The sequence below is a fragment of the Panthera uncia genome (genome assembly GCF_023721935.1).
Source record: "Panthera uncia isolate 11264 chromosome A3 unlocalized genomic scaffold, Puncia_PCG_1.0 HiC_scaffold_11, whole genome shotgun sequence".
Classification (NCBI taxonomy): domain Eukaryota; kingdom Metazoa; phylum Chordata; class Mammalia; order Carnivora; family Felidae; genus Panthera; species Panthera uncia.
Window position 1 is genome coordinate 64,700,669 of NW_026057578.1, and position 16,113 is coordinate 64,716,781.

The 16,113-nt window shown below is 41.6% G+C and overlaps 1 protein-coding gene across 1 annotated transcript in view; it reads right to left on the reverse strand.

Annotated features, from left to right (window-relative positions):
• Positions 1 to 16,113, reverse strand: part of MCFD2 (multiple coagulation factor deficiency 2, ER cargo receptor complex subunit) — a 40,446-nt gene that overhangs the window by 20,217 nt on the left and 4,116 nt on the right. Inside the window, exon 2 of the mRNA XM_049650239.1 lies at positions 14,306 to 14,411. The gene's annotated coding sequence lies outside the window, so the exon portion shown is untranslated. The remainder of the gene's footprint in view (positions 1 to 14,305; positions 14,412 to 16,113) is intronic.

A 16,113-nucleotide genomic window follows, 5' to 3' on the forward strand; every position in this document is an offset into this window, starting at 1 on the left:
CGACCTGAGCCAAAATCAAGAGTCAGATGCTTAACTGACTGAGATACCCAGGCACCCCTATACTCACTTATTTTAAAGAGAATAGTCATTAGACTGTTAACAAGAAAGGATTTCAAAAAGGGAGGAAAAAAACCTGATGACACTCTGGGAACAGTAAGTGTGTAGATTTTGGTTTGATTTTTGGTGAGGAAGGTGCACAGATCAGCAGGTACCTGACAGAGTCTAGCCTGTGACGTGTGCTCTTGAATAAGCTGTCTAAAAAAGCAAAAGAAACAGTTTTAGCTACTGACAGATTCCTCTGATAAGTTGAAGATTTTAATTGTGGAATATTCATGTCAGGCTGACACCGTTAGATCAGGTCTGTACCATTTTCCTCCTTAGAATTTCTTATCTCTCATTCATGGTGATTATATCCTCCTGCATTTTCTAATTTTAGGTGATGAGCTCATCTTCGGTGGGGCTTTGTATCTGTGAATGCTGCATGGCCGAGATGGAGGTATGTTCCTTCACAGAGATTTTATGTTTGCTTCTGTCTGCTTAGTATCCATTTTTAAGTTAATTTTTCAACTTGCAGGCCCCCAGTGTCCATAGGTAGTATAAGATTGAACTCTAGACCTGAATAAGAGAAGACTGAAATGATAACTTCTTAGGAGAGTATTTTTTCCCCAATCAAGAAGCTAGGCCAAGAGATACAACTTCACTGTTTCTCTGTGCATCTCTGAACATTTCATTTTTGGTTCATACTTTCACCAAGGTACAGCCCTTTGAGAGTCCTAGTTTTATGTAGAAGTGTCAAGTCTATCTCTTTACTTTTGTTAATCCAAGGTCCCTTCTCTTGTTGCTATGGGTACATTAAAAAATGCCTAGGTTCCTGAGACCTGTAAACCCCCAGGGGGGGCTCCACATCAGCTCAGCCAACATTCCCTCTCCCCTGCCCCTTAATTGAGTTCCCTCTTAATTGCTGACCACTGAGAATTTTCCCTAATTTCTGTGAGCTTAGCTCTCCAATCAACTGAAAGCTTCATTTATTTTACCATGATTTCAAGATGTTTTCAAAGAGAGAGAACATGTATGGAATATATTCATATATAAATATAATATGAATGGTAGGAAAAGGCAATTCACAAATCCATTCCTGACTTATTTCCCACCTTCCCCTAAAGCCCCCACCATTATGCTTTGTTCTTCCCTAAGCAACATTAATAATTGTTTTCCCTTCTCTACTCAACATCTAACCATAGTTTTAGTAACAATAAATGAAGGGATGGATGAGTGAATCAATCAGTTAATCAACTTTATAAGAACAGTAAGCTTTTCAAATTTTATTTTTCACAGTGACACCTACTGACTATGCCTGGAATTCTTATCAGTATGAACATACTGAAGATTGAAATAACAGAAATATTGAAAAAAAGCGAAGAGGCAAGAGACGCTTCTAAAATGTATTAAGTTAAGGGATGCCTGGATGGCTCAGTCAGTTAAGCATCTGACTCGATTTCGGCTCAGGTCACAATATCATGGTTGGGGAGATCAAGCCCTACATCGAGCTCTGCACTGACAGCTTGGAAACTGCTTGGGATTCTCTCTCTCCCATTCTCTCTCTGCCCCTCCTGATCTCTCTCCTTCTCTCTCTCCAAATAAACTTTAAAAAATTTTTAAAAATTAAAATGTACCAAGTTGAGAATTGCACCTTTTTTTTTTTAATGTTTATTTTTTATTTTTGATACAGAGAGAGACAGAGCATGAATGGAGGAGGGTCAGAGAGAGGGAGACACAGAATCTGAAACAGGCTCCAGGCTCTGAGCTGTCAGCACAGAGCCCGACACGGGGCTCGAACTCACGGACCGTGAGATCATGACCTGAGCCGAAGTCGGATGCTTAACCGACTGACCCACCCAGGCGCCCCAGAGAATTGCACCTTTTTAAAACAAAGCCTTGCAGAGGGCATCTGGGTGTCTCAGTCGGTTAAGTGTCTGACTTCGGCTCAGGTCATAATCTCATGGTTCATGGGTTCAAGCCCCGCATTGGGCTCTGTGCTGACAGCTGAGAACCTGGAGCCTCCTTCGGATTCTGTGTCTCCCTCTCTCTCTGCCCCTTCCCTGTTCATGCTCTGTCTCTCAAAAATAAATGAACATTAAAAATTAAAAAAAAAAAAGCCTTGCAGGAATTGAATACTGAAAGTAAAAAGAGCTGAACCGTAAGATACAGACCATGTTAAAATTGAGTTCATATTTGAATGAACATGAATGAATGTGAACCCTAAAACCTGGCTGGTAGGGGAAGGCTTACAGCGTAGGTGGGAGCCGGACTGAGCTCCTGGTGTTGAGTCATGAAACTGGGATTCCTACAGGCCATTTGCTAAACACATACAATAAACTATAGGCTGCAGTCTGTCTACTCACATTATCGAAGTCTCTTAATAAAGAGGACATTTTCTATGGTGATCACTTCTACCTTCCTAATAAGATTTTATTTGTAAAACTTCAATTGGCATGTTACTTTTCAGCGTCATAGTCATTGTATGAGCAGAGGTGGTTAACCTTTCTGGAGTTTTTCCAGCAAGTGTTTGCTACAAGAATTAGCTCAAATCCTCTGCTTAGTCATCAAGTGGTTCATTATTTTTTGAGTGATTAGAAGTGTTCCCAGGGTTTGCCATACACTCAAGGACCATGCCTGACATGGAGAAAGCTAAAATGAAAAGAGACTTCTTTTGACAGTGTATTCTTTTTCAAAAAGGGTAGAGTTTTAACAATAGAAACTGATTGTTCTGGAACAATATTTTATTTTAGGAACTGCCATATATTCACAGAACAATTTGTATGAACTTCTCTGTACTGAGTGATGGCTCATCCTCTACTATAAGGAGGTAGAGTGGGGGAAATGGAGGATAAAGTGGCTCATTTTATTTTTTATTTATTCATTTATTTTTAATGTTTATTTATTTTTGAGAGACGAGAGAGAGCACAAGCAGGGGAGGAGCAGAGAAAGACAGGGAGACACAGAATCCAAAGCAGGCTCCAGGCTCTGAGTTGTCAGCACAGAACCCGACGCGGAGCTGGAACCCACGAACTGTGAGATCATGACCTGAGCCAAAGTCAGATGTGTAACCAACTGAGCCACCCAGGCGCCCCTAAAGTGGGTCATTTTAGATGCTATCCTAGGGGAATATTACCAGGCTTGTCAAGATCAAGCCTAAAGCAAACAATCCTCTCCCTCCAAGTTCAATGAATTTATTGTAAACCACTTTGTCTTTTTCTTGCAAAGTCCATATAAAATTGCTCCAAATCTGCTCCGAATGTTTCTTAAAAAGCTCACATACCCTTTATCGTTTATAATCAAAACTTTCCCCCCAGTGTTCTAAGTGGCTTGGGAAGCCCAATCCAGAGGCTGTCTGGAGCATCTCCTATCTACACGTGCAAGCTGCCGTGGGCCATACACAGTATCTGTGTGACTGCTGGTGCCATGTACAAGGTAAGTATGGGTATGGGGCAGAGCCAAAGGAACTGCAGTCTTTTGGGGGGCAGGCAGCAGAGGGCCGGACAGCCCCAGGGGCTCAGAGCCAGGCACAGAGGCTGCAGCTCCAAGGCCACAGCCCTACTTGCAGGAGGCAAGCAGTACTGGCCTAGAAGCCTCTGCACACCTTTCTCTCCCTGCCGACTCAGCTTGGCTCGGGCTTGCCCAGGGCTCAGCTCATTATCTTGTTATCTTTACAACTTTATTCCCACTGCTTACAAGCAAATCCTTCCCAAGTTTCTTAGTTGATCTTCAGAAAGAAGACACTGGTTGAGCCCATCTTTTTGTCCCATGCTGTCTGGAGCAGCTAATTAATTAGTCCATGGGTAGCCTGGCCTCCCTGGGGGCAAGAGCTTTGGTCTGTGGTCACTAGTATCTAAAGGGATAGGGCATGCAATGAGGCTTAGGCACAGTTTGGGGCTATGAGTGAGTGATCTAGATTCTCTTAACATGCGCTTCAGATCAGGCCTGAAGCATCTCTCATGGTGGCCTCCAGGAGTCCCTTGGGGAAGTTACTCCTTCCACCTTTATTCCCCTAGGGCCAAGTATGAACTGGGGCCCAGGAAGGGGATAGGCCTCTTTCAGTCCACTCTGGAGCCCATTTGTTTTAGCCTGCCTGGGCAAAGCTTATGAAGATTTTATTGGGATATCAAAATGGACACTTGGGCAAAGGGAGCCCTGGTGATGAGTAAGTGTCCTATCCTAATGCAAAATTTGCTCAATCTTATTTAAAAACAAAGAAAGGCTTGGGGCCCCTGGATAGCTCAGTCAGTTAAGCCTCTTGACTTCAGCTCACGTCATGATATCATGGGTCACAGGTTCAAGCCCTGAGTCAGGCTCTGTACTGACAGCGTACCACCTGCTTGGGATTCTCTCTCTCCTTCTCTCTCTGCCCCTCTACATCTTGCATGATCACTCTCTCTCTCAAAATAAATAAAATAAAATGAGATAATAACAATTGGGCTTAATCACTACTTTTTTGCCTAGGAGACTAGCCAAAATGTAAATATCCAGTGTTATGAAAATACATATGGGGAAAAAAGGACTCTGATGCACAATAGAATGCAGATCAAAAGCTTTGGGATGGCACACACCTTCCAACCCAGCAATTTCATTTGTAGTGGAGAGCTGAAAATGTACAGTACTCCTGTTGTGAAACAAATATAGTCCTTTGATTGTCTGTGACTGATTTCCTCCAAAGCACCCATCTTGATAGGAAGCGAGAGAAAACTAAATTCAGTCCACGCCACTAAAACCCAGTTTAATTCAATACATAAAGGGACCATTTAGGTGCTCAGTCTATCAAGGTAATTGTCTGGTCTCTCATCAATTCTCCCACTTCAACATAGGTTTAGGCACATAGGGGGCGGGAAGGCTTACATGTCCTATGGCATTAGGGAAAAGGCTCTTTGGAGTTCATATATAGTACAATCCCATTTCTGCTATTAAAAAAAAAAAAGTACAAGTGTCAAAGTGTGTCAAAGAAAAAAAGTCTGGAGAGGTAAAAAGCAAAGTCTTATCTTAGTTATCTCTGGGAGGTAGAATTGCACTGAGCTACTACTATCTTTTACATTTATCTGTTTTGGTTTAATTTTGTAAGAAGAATGCATTAATTTCATAATCAGAAAAAACCAAAAATGATGTTTCATTCTGATAAAAAGCAAACAAATCCAACAGATGTTAACTTGGATTTTGACTGAAGTGTCAAGATATAATAGTGATTGAGCATCAAAGTAAGGTGTGAGCAGACCACAAATATTTCAAAGGCGATTTTCAAAATCTGGTTACCTGTCTCTTGGTCCTTGGCCTAAGGAATCCCTAACCCAGAGAGAGGAAATACAAGAGTCAGAAGAGGGGAGATTTGGAGGGGGGGGGGGATTTTGTGGGGAGGATTTCCCTGGGAAAATGTGAGGGATCACCTACTCCCTCCCCTCCAGTCTAGTGAGAAAGGCTTCAAGGGGACAGACTACTCAGGCAGCTTGAGGTGTGGTCATTGCTGTAGGGCATATACGATGGCCTGTTGCTGGTTGGCTCAGGAAGGCTAAGCAGCCTTGGCTGAGAGAAAAGGGCCTGGGTGAGAATTGCTCAACCAGCTGGGTGCAGGTCAAATGAGACAGGAGTCCTGGGGACAATTTGAGGTGGAGGCAGAGGTTAAGTCTCCCTGGGGTGGAGCCCAACCAAGAGGGTAGCCAGTGAGGACAAGTAGGTCCCAGCAGTTAAAGGCTGGGAGGCAAGTCCTATGGCGAGACTGTGGGGAGCAGGAGGCAGGGGGACCCTACTGAAGGAGAAGGAGCGGAGTCAGAGAAGCCCAGCAGGGAAGTCTCCCAGGACTTCACAGAAACCCTCAGGATCAGTGTTAAATATCTGCCAGGGGACCTGTGGCCTATGGGTCGCCAGGTGTAGGACCCATAAAGCCAGGACTATCCCCCTTCCCTCTCCTCTTTTCCCCATTTCAACCTTAAAGGTCAGAAACAGCAGCAAGATTAAGGAGAAGTGAATAAGAAAGAGAAGTAGCTCCCTCCCAGGCTACCTGCTATGGGCCCTAGCTTTGGGAGAGTGGGAGAGAAATCTTATCTATGAATGAAAATTTAAATATTGATTAGTATATTGGGCTGAACCCTTTTAATTATTTAATTAAGTCTGCATTCGTGACTTAAAGTGATTCCCTGGACTTTTACACTAAAGATGTCGAGAAAAAGTTATGAGCTTGGCAGGATTTTTATACATGGTCATGGAAAAGACCATCCTAACCCTCACTGGAAGGGATTAAAAGCAGTGGAAGACAAAAATAAAGTGGCTTTGGTGGATATAACCCATAAATCCTGCATGTTCAGTATACTGGTTATACAACATTCCTTTCTTAAAAGCCACTCTGCCTTGAGTTTCTAGATGCACTACAGCAGAACAACCCAGATGTTGGCTAGAAGCTCCTTATTCCTTGGAGGCCTGGGTATAATGGGATCAGATCCAGCCAATTCCACAGGCTGGAGAAGTGGAGCTTGCCCAATAACTTCTGCTCATTCTCAGAGACTTCCTCACCTGAAGTCTCCTCAGCCTCTTATTTCTGAGTCTGTTTTCCTTTCCATTCTTTCCCCTTATCAGCCTGGATGCAGAAATGAGTATCTCTTAGCATTCCCTCTATAGAAGAATCTCTTCACACAAAGAACAGTTGGGAGTTGTGAAGACTTTCCTGAAGGTTTTCCATCTTCTCAGAGTGGGGCAGTGTTAGGTGGTCAGGGAAGTTGCTTTACTTAAAGTTCACAACACTTACAGAGTGATTGCTGTTATTCAGGTGCAATGCTAAATGCTAGAGATACAGAGTACATGATGTCCACTGGCCTCAAGATACTTACAGTCTAGTTGGGGAGACACTGTAAGAGAATATGGTAAATGCCTGGTAGAGCCCAGGTTGCCATGGGAGCACACGGGGGGAGGCGAGGGCAGAGGACATCTAAACAGGCCTGAGGTGAGGACGGACGTGGGAAGTCAAGGAAGACTTCTCTTTATAATAAAATAGCAGATTAGATAAAGAATCAAATAGAATTCAAGAATGGAAAAATATAGTTAGAGATGTTAAAAACTCAAGAGATGGGTTCAACAGTTTAGATGCATGAGAAGAGAGTCAATGAATTAGAAAACATAGCAGAAAAGGGGTGCCTGGGTGGCTCATTCAGTTAAGTGTTAGACTTCAGCTCAGGTCATGATCTCACAGTTTGTGGGTTTGAGCCCTGCATTGGGCTCTGTGCTGACAGCTCAGAGCCTGGAGTTTGCTTCAGATTCCGTATCTCCCTCTCTCTCTGATTCTCCCCCTCTGGTGCTCTGTCTCTCTTTCTCGAAAAAAAAGTTAAAAATAAAAAATATATATATAGCAGAAAAAAACTATCTAGAATAAAGAGACAACATAGAATATCCAAAAGCAAGGGTAAGAGATACAGAGAATACAGTGAGAAGATCTTGCTTATATCTAGTTGGTGACCCAGGAGAAGAGAGAAGGAGCTGAGATAACATTTGAAGAGATAATAGCCAAAAATTTTCCAGAATTGATGAAAGACTTTAAAATTCAGATCACAAAGAGCAACAATCCCAAGCATAATTAATTATTTAAGAAATATATTCTTGGCACATTAAATAAATCTTCAGAAAACAAAAGAAAAAGAAAAAAATTAAAGACAGGTAGGGGTGGGGAAAAGATTGTTTTCAAAGGAGCAACAGTTAGATAACTGGCTTCTCAATAACAAAAGTGGAAACCAGAAAACAGTGTAGTATCTTGAAAGGCTAAAAGCAAACTGCTAGTCTAAAATTGTATATCCTTGGTGCTCCTGGCTGGCTCAGTCAGGAGAGCATGTGACTCTTGATCTTGGGGTTGCAAGTTCAGGCCCCACAGTGGGTGTAGAGATGAAATAAATAAACTTAAAAAAAATTTTTTTTTAATAATAAAATTCTACATCCAGCTAAAATCTCCTTCTTTCATAAATATGAGAAGATATGTAGTTTGTCCACTAGCAAAACACTGCATTAGTTTTCTATTCCTATGCAATAAATTACTACAAACTTAGCAGCTTAAAATAATACCCATTTATTTTCTCACAGTTCTGTATATCAGAAGTCCAGGTAAGGATCAATTAGGCTCCCTGCTCAGAGTATGACAAGGCTGAAATCAAGGTGTTGGGTAGGGCTGGGGTCTCATCAGAGGCTTGAGGTTCTCTTCCTAAGATCGTATGGTTGAAAGTGAGGTCTAAAAAAAGTCTAAGATTTAAAATTATATGAAGTATATTCTCTGATACAATGAAATTACGAGAAGAAAACTCAGAAAACTCCAGTTACATGGAAATTAAGAAACACTTCTAAATAACACATAGGTCAAATATGTATCACAAAGGAAATTAGAAAATAGTTTGAATCGAGTGTTAACAAAATTTCTGTGTATCGATTCCTATGGGATGTAGCTGACAAAGGGAAATTTGTACCCTTAAATGCACACATGTTAGAAAATAAGAAAGACTGAAAATTCATGAGCAAAGATTCAGTCTCAAAAAGTAAGAAAGGGGTGTCTGGGTGGCTCAGTCACTTGGGCGTCCGACTTTGGCTCAGGTCATGATCTCGTGGTTAGCAAGTTCAAGCCCTGCATCAGACTCTGTGCTGACAGCTCAGAGCCTGAAGCCTGCTTCGGATTCTGTGTCTCCCTCTCTCTCTCTGCCCCTTCCCTGTTTCTGCTCTCTCTCTCTCTCTCTGAAATAAACAGTAAAAAAAAATTTTTTTTTCTAAAAATAATAAAAAGAAGATATGGGATACTATATTATCATTCACAAAGATTCACTAATCCATCTCTGGGCATTGGCATCAGACTTAGCTATATCTCTTGCTCTAGTCAATGAGAAGTATATAGAAGTATGATGTGTCACATCTAGACAAAAGTTTTAAGAGCCAACATATGTTCACCATACTGTCTCTTTTCCCTCTGTCATGATGACTGCCAATGTTCTAGACAGTGGCTGTTCTGTCAGCTCAAGTCCCAGAGTGAAGACAATGAGAAGAAGCCAGTCAACCTGACTGGAACAGGTAGAAAAAAAATGAGAAATGTTGTGAAAAGTCCTGAGATTTTATTTTCTGGATTGTTTGTTACTGCAGTATAACCCAACCTATCCTGACCATTACAGAAGTACAAATGAAACCCAAAAACATAAGATAAATCAAATAATAAGGATAACAGCAAAATTACAGAAAGGGAAAATAACATGCCATACAGAAGATCAACAAAACCAAAAGTTGGTTCTTTGAAAGGAACAATAAAAATGATAAAACCTTACAAATTATCAAGAAGATTAAGAAGAGAGAATGCACGAATAACCAATGCCAGGAATAAAAAAGCAGGTATCACTATGAATTCCACAAACATTAAAAAGATAACAAGAGGGTTTTATGAGGGCTCCTGGGTGGCTCAGTTGGTTAAAGTATCTGACTTCAGGTCAGGTCATGGTCTCATGGTTTGTGAGTTCAGGCCCCAAGTTGGGCTCTCTACTGTTAGTACAGAAGCCTGCTTTGGATCCTCTTTCCCCCTCTCTCTCTGCCCTTTCCTGCTTGTTCTCACTCTCAAAATAAATAAATAAACTTAAAAAAAAAAGAGGGTTTATGAATAATTTATGCTTAAAGTGTGAAAAGCTAGATGAAATGAATATATTCCTAGAAAAATACAACTTTCTGAAAATTGATCAAGGAGGAAATAGAAATTTTAAGTCCTGTGATTTTTAAATAAATTGAATCAGTACTTTAAAAACTTCCCATCAGGGCGCCTGGGTGGCTCAGTCAGTTAAGCAACCAACTCTTGATTTCGGCCCAGGTCATGACCTCACGATTCTTGAGTTCAAGCCCCATATCCAGCTCTGTGCTGACAATGCAGAGCCAGCTTGGGATTCTCTCTCTCCCTTCTCTCTGCCCCTCTGCCCCTCCCTCCCTCTCCCTCTCTCTCTCTCAAAATAAATAAATAAACTTTAAAAAAATAAAATAAAAAAATAAAAACTTTCCATAAATAGTTAAGGGGAAAATAATGCTTACTGTATACAAACTCTCTGGAGAACAGAAAAAAAAAAAAAAGTGGTATACCCTCCAATTCATTTATAAGGCTAGCTTAACTCTGATACCGAAAGCCAATGAAGATAGTTTCAGAAGAGAAAGTTTAGGCACTCTCACTCATGAACACAGACACAAAAATTCTAAATAAAGTAGTACAGCAAGCAATATATAAAAAGGAAAATACATTATAACCAATGTGGTAGACAATATAATGGCTCCCAAAGAGGTTTATATCCTAATCCTCAAAACCTGTGAATATGTCATCTTACATGGCAAAAGGGACTTTGCAAAGTTGACTGAATTAAGGCCGCTGACATGGGCAGATTATCCTGGATTATCCTGTGAGCCCAATGTAATCATCAAAGTCCTCATAAGAGGGAGGCAGGAGGGTCAGAGTCAGAGAGAAGATGTGACCCTGAAAGCGGCGATTGGAGTAATGGCCTTTGAAGACGGAGGAAGGGGCCACCAGCCAAGGAATGCAACTAGCCTCTAAAAGCAGGAAAAGGCTAGGAACAATATTCTCCCCTAGAGCCTCCAGAAGAAATACAGATCCGCCAATACCTTGATTTATCCCACAAGACCCACTCGAGACTTCTGACCCCAAGAATTGGGGGATAATAAAGGTGCGGTATTTTAAGCCACTATGTATTTGGGGATTTGTTACGGAAGCAACAGGAAACAAATACAACTGAGTTGATCTTATTCTAGAAATGCAAGGATGGTTTAACATTGGAAAATCAAAATAGTTCACCATATAAATAAATTTGAAGGAGAAAAATCATATGGTCAGCTCAATAAATGAAAAAAAATTTGTAAAATTCAATTTCAATCACCATTAAATAAAACACAAACTTTGAACATTGTAAGATTAAAAAGGGTCTTTTTAAATTGGATATCCTTTATCAGAGGATGAAGCAAGATCAATATGTCATACACTTGCACTCATATAACATGGTATGTCAATAATACTTCAATAAGAAGGAGGAAGGGGGCGCCTGGGTGGTTCAGTTGGTTGAGCATCCAACTCTTGATTTCGGCTCAGGTCATGATCTCACGGTTCATGGGATCAAGCCCTGCGTTGGGCTCTGCACTAACAGGGCAGAATCTGCTTGGGATTTTTTCTCTCCCTCTCTCTCTGCCCCTCTTCCACTCATGTTCTCTCTTTCTCTCTCTCAAAATAAATAAATAAACCTTAAAAAAAAAAAAAAAAAGGAAGGGAGAAGGAAAGAAGGAAAGAAGAGAGGAAGTTAGTTGGGGGGGGTGGAGGAAAGAAAGCAATGAAGTAACTGCCATAAAAAGCCAGCAGTTACATTTAAGAGGAAGAAGACTGTACTTGGGAAGGGATATATTGGGGACTTCTGGGATGCTGGTAAAACCATATTTCTTTCTAGTTGATAGTTAATGAAAGTGCTTCATAATAATTATGTTTTATGTAATTTCCTTTAATTGTGTTATTTTTTTGCTATTCAGCAAAAATGCTATTAAAACAAAAATTTTTTTAAAAGGTAGAGAAGAAAGGAAAAAAGATTTAAAAGCAGAGAGAGCAAAGCTATGTTTTAAGGCCTAAAACTGCTATAATCATTAAAGGGCAGACGCACAAGTTGGCCTTAGGAGTGGTGGAGCTTAAAATCAGGCCACCTAACCTGAGCTGAAAGGCTCTCAGTGTTCCTGGGTTGGACTGACTTCTCTCCTCCAGGATAGCAGTATCTGGGCAAAGAACCAGCACTGGCAAAGGCTGGGAGAAAGTGTGAACCCCCACTCTTGGGTAGGCACCATTGTAGCAGTCCTGCAAGATGACACAGAAAACACCGAGGAGAAGCAGGAGTCACCTGGGACCCCAGGGGAACAGAATGGACCCAGATGATGGAAGGGAAGTCAATGCATGGAGAAACGTGCTAGTATCTCAATCATGAAATTGGGTGGAGGGGAGGGAGGGATAGGAGACATCCCAGAGCTCTCATCTCCCAGGCCTGGGGAAACCTTTAACATTATAGGATTCCGAAATTAACATAATAAATAATTACTGAGTGCCCACTATGCACAAGCACAAAGAATTCATGGTTTTGAAGCTTGCCTTTGTAGGGCCTCATCCCTCACCTAATGATTACCTGCAGTTTTTCTGGCAGCTGTCAAAGGGAAAAACTGACCATACAGCCAGCCCTTGGCAGAGTTTTCATGGCAACATTCTAGGAGGGCTGGTTCAGTTGGCCAGTTCACAGTACTAATCATTAAGTACGACACGAGACACCATGGGCCAGAAATGCTATGAGCCAACAACCAAGGTCATAAGTAAAGGCTGATTTCCAAATGCAAGGCCTGTGGGCCATGGGACTACAAGAAGATTGGGCAGGCTCTGTATCATACACACTGATGATCTGAGTGCATGAAAGCACTCTTGGCTATGAATAAAAGGTTTAATTGTATTCAAATTTAGGGTTTTTAGGGTTCCTGTTGGGAACACAGGGTCCTGCGGGGGCCCTGAACAGCAAATACAAGAGAGAAGAGAGGAACAGAAGGTGGGAAGGACATCCCCCACCAGGCTTTTCCCATGCCTGGATGGCCTAATTACTCCCAGCACTGTGACAATTAGTATAAATAAGAGTGATTTGATGGAGTGAGGGGATGTGGTAATAATCATACATAATCCCTCTCTGTATTAGTACACAGGAAGAATCGTTCCAATTTCAGTATACGTGCTGCCGAAGCGAGCACAGTACACAGGAAGAATCAAAACCACCTGCACCCTGCTTACTGTTGATGTTAACATGACCTTTTTATTATATGAAACTCTTGCTCGGGATGATAAAAGTTGTAAATAACTATTGTTTTTGCAGAAATTTCAAGAAGTAACCTTGAATGAATTTTGCAACTTTTCAATAGATTGCATCCAACCACTGTTTATCTTCTAAGACTCCTTGAAACTCTTGTTTCAAAACCCTCACCTCGCGCTGTCCACCCATCCTGAACTATTGTTATCGTGATTCTTGCCCAGTCCTTATCAAGCTCATTAGAAAAGCTGCCTTAAAATAGACCCAATATTTTATAAATATCTTGACGTAGCCTCCCCAATACAGATGCTACTATGACTCTGCACAGTTGTGTTTTCCTTCCTGCGATCAGAACTCAGCTTTGCATTCTCACAAAGTTGTTTGGACGATATTTTCAGGGAGCAGCATTCAATTATGAGGCCCACTGAGACCTCCTTGCCAATGTGGCCAAGACCCTGACTCAGAAAGTGTGCTCCTCTGAGGTCCTCAAGCCCCTCAGGAGTCTTTTAGACCACAGCAATGAGAGATGTAAGTCTTGCACTGGGCTTGAGCTCCCCAAGTACAGAGTCTATTTGTCTCTAGTGATAAGGAACCCCTTTTGGGAATCCTTTGATTATCTGACCATATTTGAAAATCTTTTCTCTTGGTAGATATCTCCCTTATTATGAACAATACCACTATTGTCTATGTCCATCCTGGTCATTTCCGGTTGTGCCTCAATCAGAGCAAAGTTTATAGTGGAAAAGACAGATACGGGACCCAAGAAGTATGTCCCTAACCTGGCCCTGGGACAAATTCTGTCTTGGGCCACTTATAAGAACTCTCCTCAGACTTGTCTTGAGGTTCAGCAAAGATGTCTCCACACCTTCTATCTGCCAGGAAGTATAAATTCATCAGAGTTGTGGCTGGGTAAGGTCTAGCTGTGAGGCTGGGGGGCCTTGAGCCAGAGGATGCCATTCCCAGGCTCTCAAGGCTTTGTCTTGGTATAAAACTCAGTCCATGCCATCCATGTATTTATGCTCTATCCAAATTTGTGCACTTATCTTCCTAAATAGCATCATTTCATCAAGGATAATTTAGAATTACAGTGGCCACTATGAGGAAGTTCTGATATGAACAGTTATTCACTGGAGAGGTGCCACAGAATGTAAAGGCAGCACAATTCTAAGCATCCAATGGTCTTATTATTTTTTATTAGCATGAGGAAGCATCCAAAAGAAATCAGATTCAAAAATTGCTTCCTTAACAGATTGCTTGGCCAAAGCAAAAGAAAAATGTGAACATGTTAAAACTATTTTTTAGATCTCCCAAACCACAACTCAAGCCTACGATCTTCTTCCCCCATGCTATGCACCTCCCATCTCCTGCTACCCCTCTACCTCTTCCCCTGATGAGGATCCCCTCTACCTCTGCCCCTCCCTTCTGGCCAGCCAGGTACCCCAAATCTCACTTACCTCTTTAAAGTAAACCTCCTGCAGAACAGAGAAAACCTCTTATGGTAGATTTTAAGCTCTGGTTTCACTCTCAGCTGAAAGCCATTGTCAGAGACTCTGTCATTGCCTAGACGAGAGAGAAAACATTGCAGAGGAACTTAGAATCATTTGAGAGACATATAGCCCAGGGCAGCCATATATGCACCAATTCCTTCTAGATGCAAGGAGTTCAATGAAAAAGTCAGAATGGGAAGACTCTCAAGGGTAACTTAAATAGCCTTCATTTGCATAGGAAATCCTTGGGGTTTATAAAAGCTGGAGAGTTGGTCAAGGTCTTTTGGAGGCTATCCTCTTGTCTTTCGGGTAAAAATAGACTGTGCTCTGGTTCAGTTCTTCAAACCAAAAAGGGAGAAGTCTGATGGAGACTTAAGGCAAGGTTCATACCTAGTGGCTGCACGCAGGAGTTGATCCTGAAGCAGACATGACCCTGGCTCCTCTCTTATCTTTTTGTGAATGGCCTTGAACCATACATAGAGGAGCCATATTATGCAAGCAAAAAGTAGAATGGGAAATAACCCCAAGCCCAGACCCCCAAAACCTTGCTGAATATTTGGAAAGAGTTCTAGAACTAAGCAACCAAACAACAAAGATACCAATGAAGGTGTTTAGTTTCTCGTTCGACTCTTTTTTTTTTTTTAATTTTTAAATGTTTTTAAAGAGAGAGAGAGAGAGAGAGAGAGATGGAGTTATTTTTGAGAGAGAGAGAGAGATGGAGTACAAGCAGGGGAGGAACAGAGAGAGGAGGAGACACAAAATCTGCGAAGCAGAGCCCAACATGGGCTGAGCCCAACATGGGGCTTGAACTCGTGAACCATGAGATCATGACCTGAGCCAAAGTTGGAAGCTTAACTGACCGAGCCACCCAGGCGCCCTTCTCATTCTACTCTTAAACCCACTAGGAAACATTTCTTTAAAAATTAAAGGACAACCTTACAAATGTTTTATTGATATAGCATAATAATACCAATCTTAAACCCAACCACTATTATACAACCTCTTCCTTGGAGTCAACAAACTACTCTGGTCACACATCTAATCTCACCATGCTTTCCCCAGGCCCCAGCCCATAACCATCAGCCTCAACCCTTTAACCAAGGAATGTTCTTTTAACTTTTGGGACACCACACTCATTAACTTAATAGCAAGGGATTTATTGTGCGACTGTCACTGCTACATTAAATGCTCTCCTGATGGTCTCTTCCTTCTGGTCCCCAAGGACCTCCCTATTCATAACAAGATCCTGACTCATTTGGATATGATTTACCAGTACCTTTGTGTGTAAACCAAGCAGAGACTGAAGCTCTCTTAACAGCAAAAATCCTACTGATATTCTACTGGAGCAAAACCCATCAAGGTTCAATTTCTACCCAAACTTGCATAACAGCATCTAATATAAGGTGATAAAGAAGGAGTAAAACTAATAATCAAAAGCCTTTTTAAAAAAAATAAAAGACTTAAAGAGAAAGGAGTCTCATACCTTGTCCCAGCCCCTGTAACATGCTCCTATCCTCTCAGTTGAAAAACCCAGTGGGCAGGAATATAGATTTGTTTAGGATCCCAGGGCCACAAATAAATTAGTCACTCGCTGCTTCCCTTTAAGATCAAACTCAAATACACTACTATTCTTTTTTTTTTTCAATATATGAAGTTTATTGTCAAATTGGTTTCCATACAACACTCAGTGCTCATCCCAAAAGGTGCCCTCCTCAATACCCATCACCCACCCACCCCTCCCTCCCACCCCCCATCAACCCTCAGTTTGTTCTCAG